The sequence below is a fragment of the Frankliniella occidentalis genome, unplaced genomic scaffold (assembly GCF_000697945.3).
Source record: "Frankliniella occidentalis isolate FOCC.00 unplaced genomic scaffold, Focc_3.1 Scaffold55, whole genome shotgun sequence".
Lineage (NCBI taxonomy): Eukaryota > Metazoa > Arthropoda > Insecta > Thysanoptera > Thripidae > Frankliniella > Frankliniella occidentalis.
In genome coordinates, this window is record NW_026267185.1 from 347842 (window position 1) to 354012 (window position 6171).

Consider the following 6171-nt stretch of genomic DNA (forward strand, 5'->3'; position numbering starts at 1 on the left):
CCTGTGGTTTTTGAATTTTTAAAAATCCAATTTTCGAGCTAGAATGCTCTTCTTCGAACTCGATCTGTCTTTGTATGACACAAAACGACCCTGAAAATCCTAGGTCGCTAGCTCAATTCGTTCTCGAGTTATCGTGCGCACAGACAGACAGACACACGGACAGACAGACCCGAAACTTTTTGATCACTGGAGTAATTGGCTGAGCGCTCTATGCTTTGCTTTTATCCGCGCTTTCTTTTCTTTAAATCCGAGTACCGTACATTGTCTGTTTTTTGTTTTTTTTCACATACCCACTTAGTATGGGCCCTTGTCATAACATCTTCTTGATACTACTCTACCTAAGTTTTGTTTATTATCTTTTGTGGTGTTAACTTCACCTAGTTAATTGGCTGAGCGATTAGCGAAGCCTATTACTCCAGTGATAAAAAGTGACGAGTGAGATACCGCACTAAGGAGGTTAAGGTGGTCCACACCTCTTTAAAATCATGAGGGCTAAGCATATCGTTGATGCCTACTAGGAGAACGGCAGAGCAATGATATTTTGATGGTACAATTGACTTCAAAGTCATCTTGACGTCCGAAACCCTGCCTCCTCGCACACAGCAGTGTTTGCTGAGAGAGCAAAACGAGTCCGAGTGGGACTCGTACAGGCGAGCGAGAATACTGTCACCGACCAACAGAGCCATTTGACAAATAACATAAGAGGAACTCAAGCCAACTAAGGCAAGCCTATACAATGGTCTAAGTATAAAACTGAGGATAGTACGGAGTAGCACGCGAAGGAATAAAAACTGAGGTCAACAGTCAGAAACCATTCTTAGATTAGTCTGAGTCCGGAGTGGAGGGCTTAGCGCCGGCGCCGAGAGGATGGTCTACGCCATGGTGCTCAAGCAAGAGCATGATGGTGTTGTCAAAAGAGTCGCGATTGCCGCCGGGATCCATCACGGGACGTGCAGCTTAGCCGGACATCACGGCAGAAAAGTACTCAAAGAAGAGTACTACTGTCGCGGCGACAGTTATCGAGAGTCCACTGTATAAGTATAAAACCCTGCAATACCGAGAAATACACAGCACATGGTCAGCGACACTGGACGTTATAACCTCTCGGCTCCCAGAGCCCAAGCCCAAACCGAGCAGGAAAAGATAGCAACGCAGGCTCACGCAGAGTACTAACCGTTTCGTAGTTCATGCCCACACAGGTTGATGAGGTGGAGATGAAAAGATGGAAATTAGACGGTTTAGCTCGCGAGGATGAAAGGTAAAACGGGTTTGCTGGCGAGGATGAGGATGGTGATGTCGACTCGACCAAGTCCCAAGGCTGAATGAGCTCTCTCCGACCAGCGCGACATGTCGCGACTGGCGGCGGCGGGGTGAAACAATGCTCTGACGAAGGGAATGACTCTGGAGGCGGCGCGGAGGCCGTAGAGGAAAGGAGGGAAGAAGATAAGGGGATGCCGTTCAGGTTCCAATAGGAAAAAAGGTAGACGATAGACAAAATTATAAAGAAAGAAAAACGGAGACGAAAATAAAAATAGAAAAGGGCAAGAACGAGTAACGGACCGTTACAGTATTTTAACTATTCATAAATATTTGAATTTGTCATGAAAATTTTTAAATAATAGTTACTCGAAAAACATACACTTTAAAAACCGTAAACTGTTAGAGTATAAATTGTGTGTTCTATCCTGTGGTTGAGAATTAACAGTTTCGTACCCGAGTGCAAAATTTAACAGTAGAGCGTTATTCTAATTTCAGTTTAAAACTGTTGTCAATGCCGTCATTATTTTTACAGTGTACGATATTTCAGTGTCATAAGTACCTTCTTTCTCTCAGGGGCAGTTTTTAGCATGAGAAGGCGCCGAAAGTCAGGCCATATGGACGTCGCGATTTTACGGAGGTCGTGAGGCACAACTTTTCTCCTCAGCAGTTGCGCTGCTCGGGCTCGTAAGTGTTGGATTTTGAAGCTGTCATCTTCTTTGGGTTCTGACACAGCCGCTAGTAGAGCAGCCGCAACCAGAACGTAGTGTAAGGTTGCGTACCTATCACCGCGAACTCTTCCGGACTTCAGCGTCCATGGTTTCAGAAAATTGATCAGACGCTTAATGTCGTTCTGGTCTTCCTCGTTTAAAAGGAGGTGGTCATAAGTCTTTTCGCGCGTGTTGTGCGCTACAAAAGTAGAACTGAAGTTTAAAAAACAAAAAATCATCAAACACAGAGTAGCAGTACACCACTGTAGAAATAGTAGTAGGGTTTACAGGAAAATTTTCTTTGACGTAAGTTGTTAAACTACAATTCGTAATCGTAAAATTACATGCAGTACGTATCGACGTAAAATGCACTGGCGAGTAAAAAAATGTTCCCTCGTAAATTCACAAATAAAATTATAATTCAAGTTTACACTTTAGTTTGTAAATTTACGACGGTATCTTTCACAGTTGAAGTGTCGAATTTCACACTGAAAAATGTTTGCAGGTTTTTCGCGAAACATCTCGCTTAAAAATGTTTAGGTTACAAATTTAAATTTAAATCTACAACATCGTTATTTTGGCGCAACATTTCGAGACTGCACTGCACTCACCGTATCAAAATGGTCCTTGGGGAACGACATAAACCTAATCAGGACAGAATTCCAGCGGGTGGGAATGTCCTGCTTCAGTGTCTCGTCCAGTAAGTGGTTTACACCCCAACCTTCAAAGAGGGTCACATTTATTATTATTATTATTATGATTATGATTATTTTTGCGTCAATTGAACGGCAAATCTACCTGCCAAGTGATGAACATCGAACATAGTGAACATCGAACCAAGTGGAAGACAGGAATGGATGGATAAAATTTATAAAGAAGGAGATGAAGTCAAAACTACCGTAAAATTGCATCCAAATGACCCTCGTAAGGATACAAGATGCACAAAAGTGCAGACAGCGATATCACACTGCTAAAGATTGCCCAAAATAAGGTTTTCAGTTATCTCGTCTAACTAATTTTATTTTAAAACTCTTAGTTAAATCATCCAACTTCTGGGAAACACTGTACCTCAAGTGCCAAGCCAAACTAAAGTTGTGATCAATCCATAAATCATTCCTGTTTTAAGTGTGACAGAATTGTTCTGTGTTGTTAAAATGCAAATATTAATCAAGTACGGCCAAAATGTGTTCACTGTTGAAGTACCAAGATAACTGTTGTTAAAAGACTATAAATCGTTACTTTACTTGTTGGCTGAGCGATTAGCGAAGCCCATTACTCCACTGACCGGAAAAGTTTCATTCTGTTTGTCTGTTTGTATGTCTGTCCGCACGATAACTTGAGAATGAATTGAGAGAGCGATCTGGGAATTTCAGGGTCGTTTTGTATCATAAAAAGACAGATCGAGTTCAAAGATTAGCATTCTAGCTCAAAAATTGGCTTTTTAAAAAATCAAAAACTACAGGTCGCAAAATGTATTTTTATTAAATATTGTTTTATGCGTTCCTAAGGGGTAAACCGTCAAAGTAGAGCCCTTTGGGCGAAAATTTCGTCCGTTTGGCTCTATCTTGTACCGTTTAGGTGCTAGAGGGCATTTCTTGACAAAAATGAGGAGAAAATGACCAAATGGTCGATTAAATCGTTAACAAAAAGACTTCATTTCGAAAACTTGTATACACTCCTATTACCCCGTCTCGGGTATCAGCGCCGCAGGCCTAGCTATATGTGCGCCAGGCGCGTCGCAGCGTAACAGTGTTTCGTGAGATATCGCGAAGCCTGTTACGCGAGACGTGGTCTGGCGTACATATAGCTAGTGATAAATTGTGTTACTGTGCCAAAGCAAATGCTGTAATTAATTAAGTGTTCATGCTCAAGTTTGCAAAAAAAAAAAACAATGAAAAAATAAATAAAGGAGTTTCAATCCAAACACCTAAGTCATGCACAGAAATTTATTACAAAAGAAATGTACAAGTACAGAGACCAGGACGCAAGTCCATAAAGGGGCGTCAACAATTAGAAACTAAGTACAGAGACTAGGACGCAAGTCCATAAAGGGGCGTCAACAATTAGAAACTAAGTACAGAGACTAGGACGCAAGTCCATAAAGGGGCGTCAACAATTAGAAACCAGAGACTAGGACGCAAGTCCATAAAGGGGCGTCAACAATTAGAAACTAAGTACAGAGACTAGGGCGCAAGTCCATAAAGGGGCGTCAACAATTACAAACTAAGTCCATAAAAGGGGCGTCAAGAATTAGAAACAATTAAAAGACTAAGAACAAGCAGAGTAAGAACAAGCAGAGTAAGAACAAGCGTCGGCAGACAAAGGCAAAACAAAACAAAAAGGCCAACAAGTGTAAGGGATGAGACACTAACCTCACTCCTCGTTACCACCCGAAGCAGCGGCCATGGTTGGGCGCAGACGATGGATTTCAGTCTGCAGAAGAAGAAAAGTAAACATTGAGATCAAAACAAATAACAAAACATCAACAACAAGACAGGAGCCGAACAAACGAACGCACAAAGGTTTAGTGAGGATTCAGAGTTCACGAAACGCAAGCGTTATTTTCACGCCAGGCGTGATTTTCACGCTTCCTAAGCTTCACGCAGCCAATCAGGGATCGACTTTCATCACGCCGGGCGTGAAAATCACGCTTTGCGTGAGAATCACGCTCGCTATTTAGGGAACTCTGAATCCACCTTAAGCCGAGGCAACGCGCGCAATGGTACGCGCTATGAGGACCATAAAGCTCATCAATAGAAAGCTTTTTAAGCTTGAAAACTGAGACACCGGTCAAAATAAAATCAGGAGCCGCAAAAGGCGCACAAGCGCCACACAAAAATACGGATTCTCCATCCTCAAAAGCACAGTGATAGTGCAGAAAAACGATTACGGTCATGGCAAAGTAGAGAGGCGGGAAACCGTTAAGACAAAGCTTGGGACTCACCTTCCTCGTCGCTAACCAAGTCCACGACCTCAGGGTCCGGGATGGCTTCGGGCAGGTCATCGTAGACCCCGTTCTCTACATCTTCGATGATCTGCTGGATGTCAACACCATCGAGGACGGGCTGAGGGGCGACGAACCCAGGATAAATGTCTCCGGGTGGAGGGATTTGGGGAATCAAAAAAGGGCCATGGGGCAAAGCGGCCGGAGCTGGGCCACCCAAGATAATCTCAAAATAAAGATTATATGATAATCAGCCCGCTAAGATAAAGATGGAGCAAGAATCGGTTAGCAAACACTAGGAAACTTACGAAGCAGGGCTCCAAGCAACAGCCACAGCGATAGAACAGGTCATGATTGAGAAGGTAAGGCTCCAGGATTGCCTCAAACTGAATAAAAGAAGGCACTAAAACCTCCCAATAGCGACTCTGCTGCGTCGCTTGAATACACTGAACACAGATCTGAAAAGAAAAACCACAAAACTTAGCTCAGGGAGCCAAAAAACTACGGCTCTGAGAGCCGCAGGGACCCGGGTCCGGGGCGGGACGGGCAGCCCAAAAAGGACGCCATCCAGAAATAAAGGAATCACGGATGAAACACTAACTTTCTGATTTTGATGGACGAGATTATGGCCGACAAAATGTTGAATTAATACACGGGTAGCCATTATTAAATTAATGGATTGAAGCGGATAAGAAACAGAGAGAGCGGAGCGACCGGGAACGTCTCAAAGGAAGCGACACAATATGGCGGAGTGACCGTTGAAGGGAGTTGGCGCCAAAGCGCAGCGTCCCCACGGAAGGAGGGGAAAAGGAAGGAGTGGGGGTAACCCACTGCGCATGAGCGGCGCGCGCGGCCGGGTATGAGAATAAAAAAGGAACGCTGCCAGAACACTCTGAGCAGGCGGAGAGAGAGGACGGCTAGCAGAACAGCACTAGCCGAGAAATAAAGTTCTAAACCAAGGAATTGGATAAAGAACCAGAATAATTAAACACGTCAAGACTCAAGACAACGCTGGAATCAAAGGAAATCACCGATCAACGCAGGCATAAGAAGATCAACGCTGGATAAGATACACGGAGCATCTTTATTTTAAAAGTTAAGTATTCTTAACCTTCAAGAGGTTCGTAAGAAACGTGGTAGTGTTCAAAAATCAAAGGTGTCACGTAGATAGGTCTAGTCAGTCGTGTAGGAGACACCTAGGGCCAGTTAATTACAGCCCAAGGCAAAGGTTTAAGTGGTCAACAAATACTGTTCCAGGAT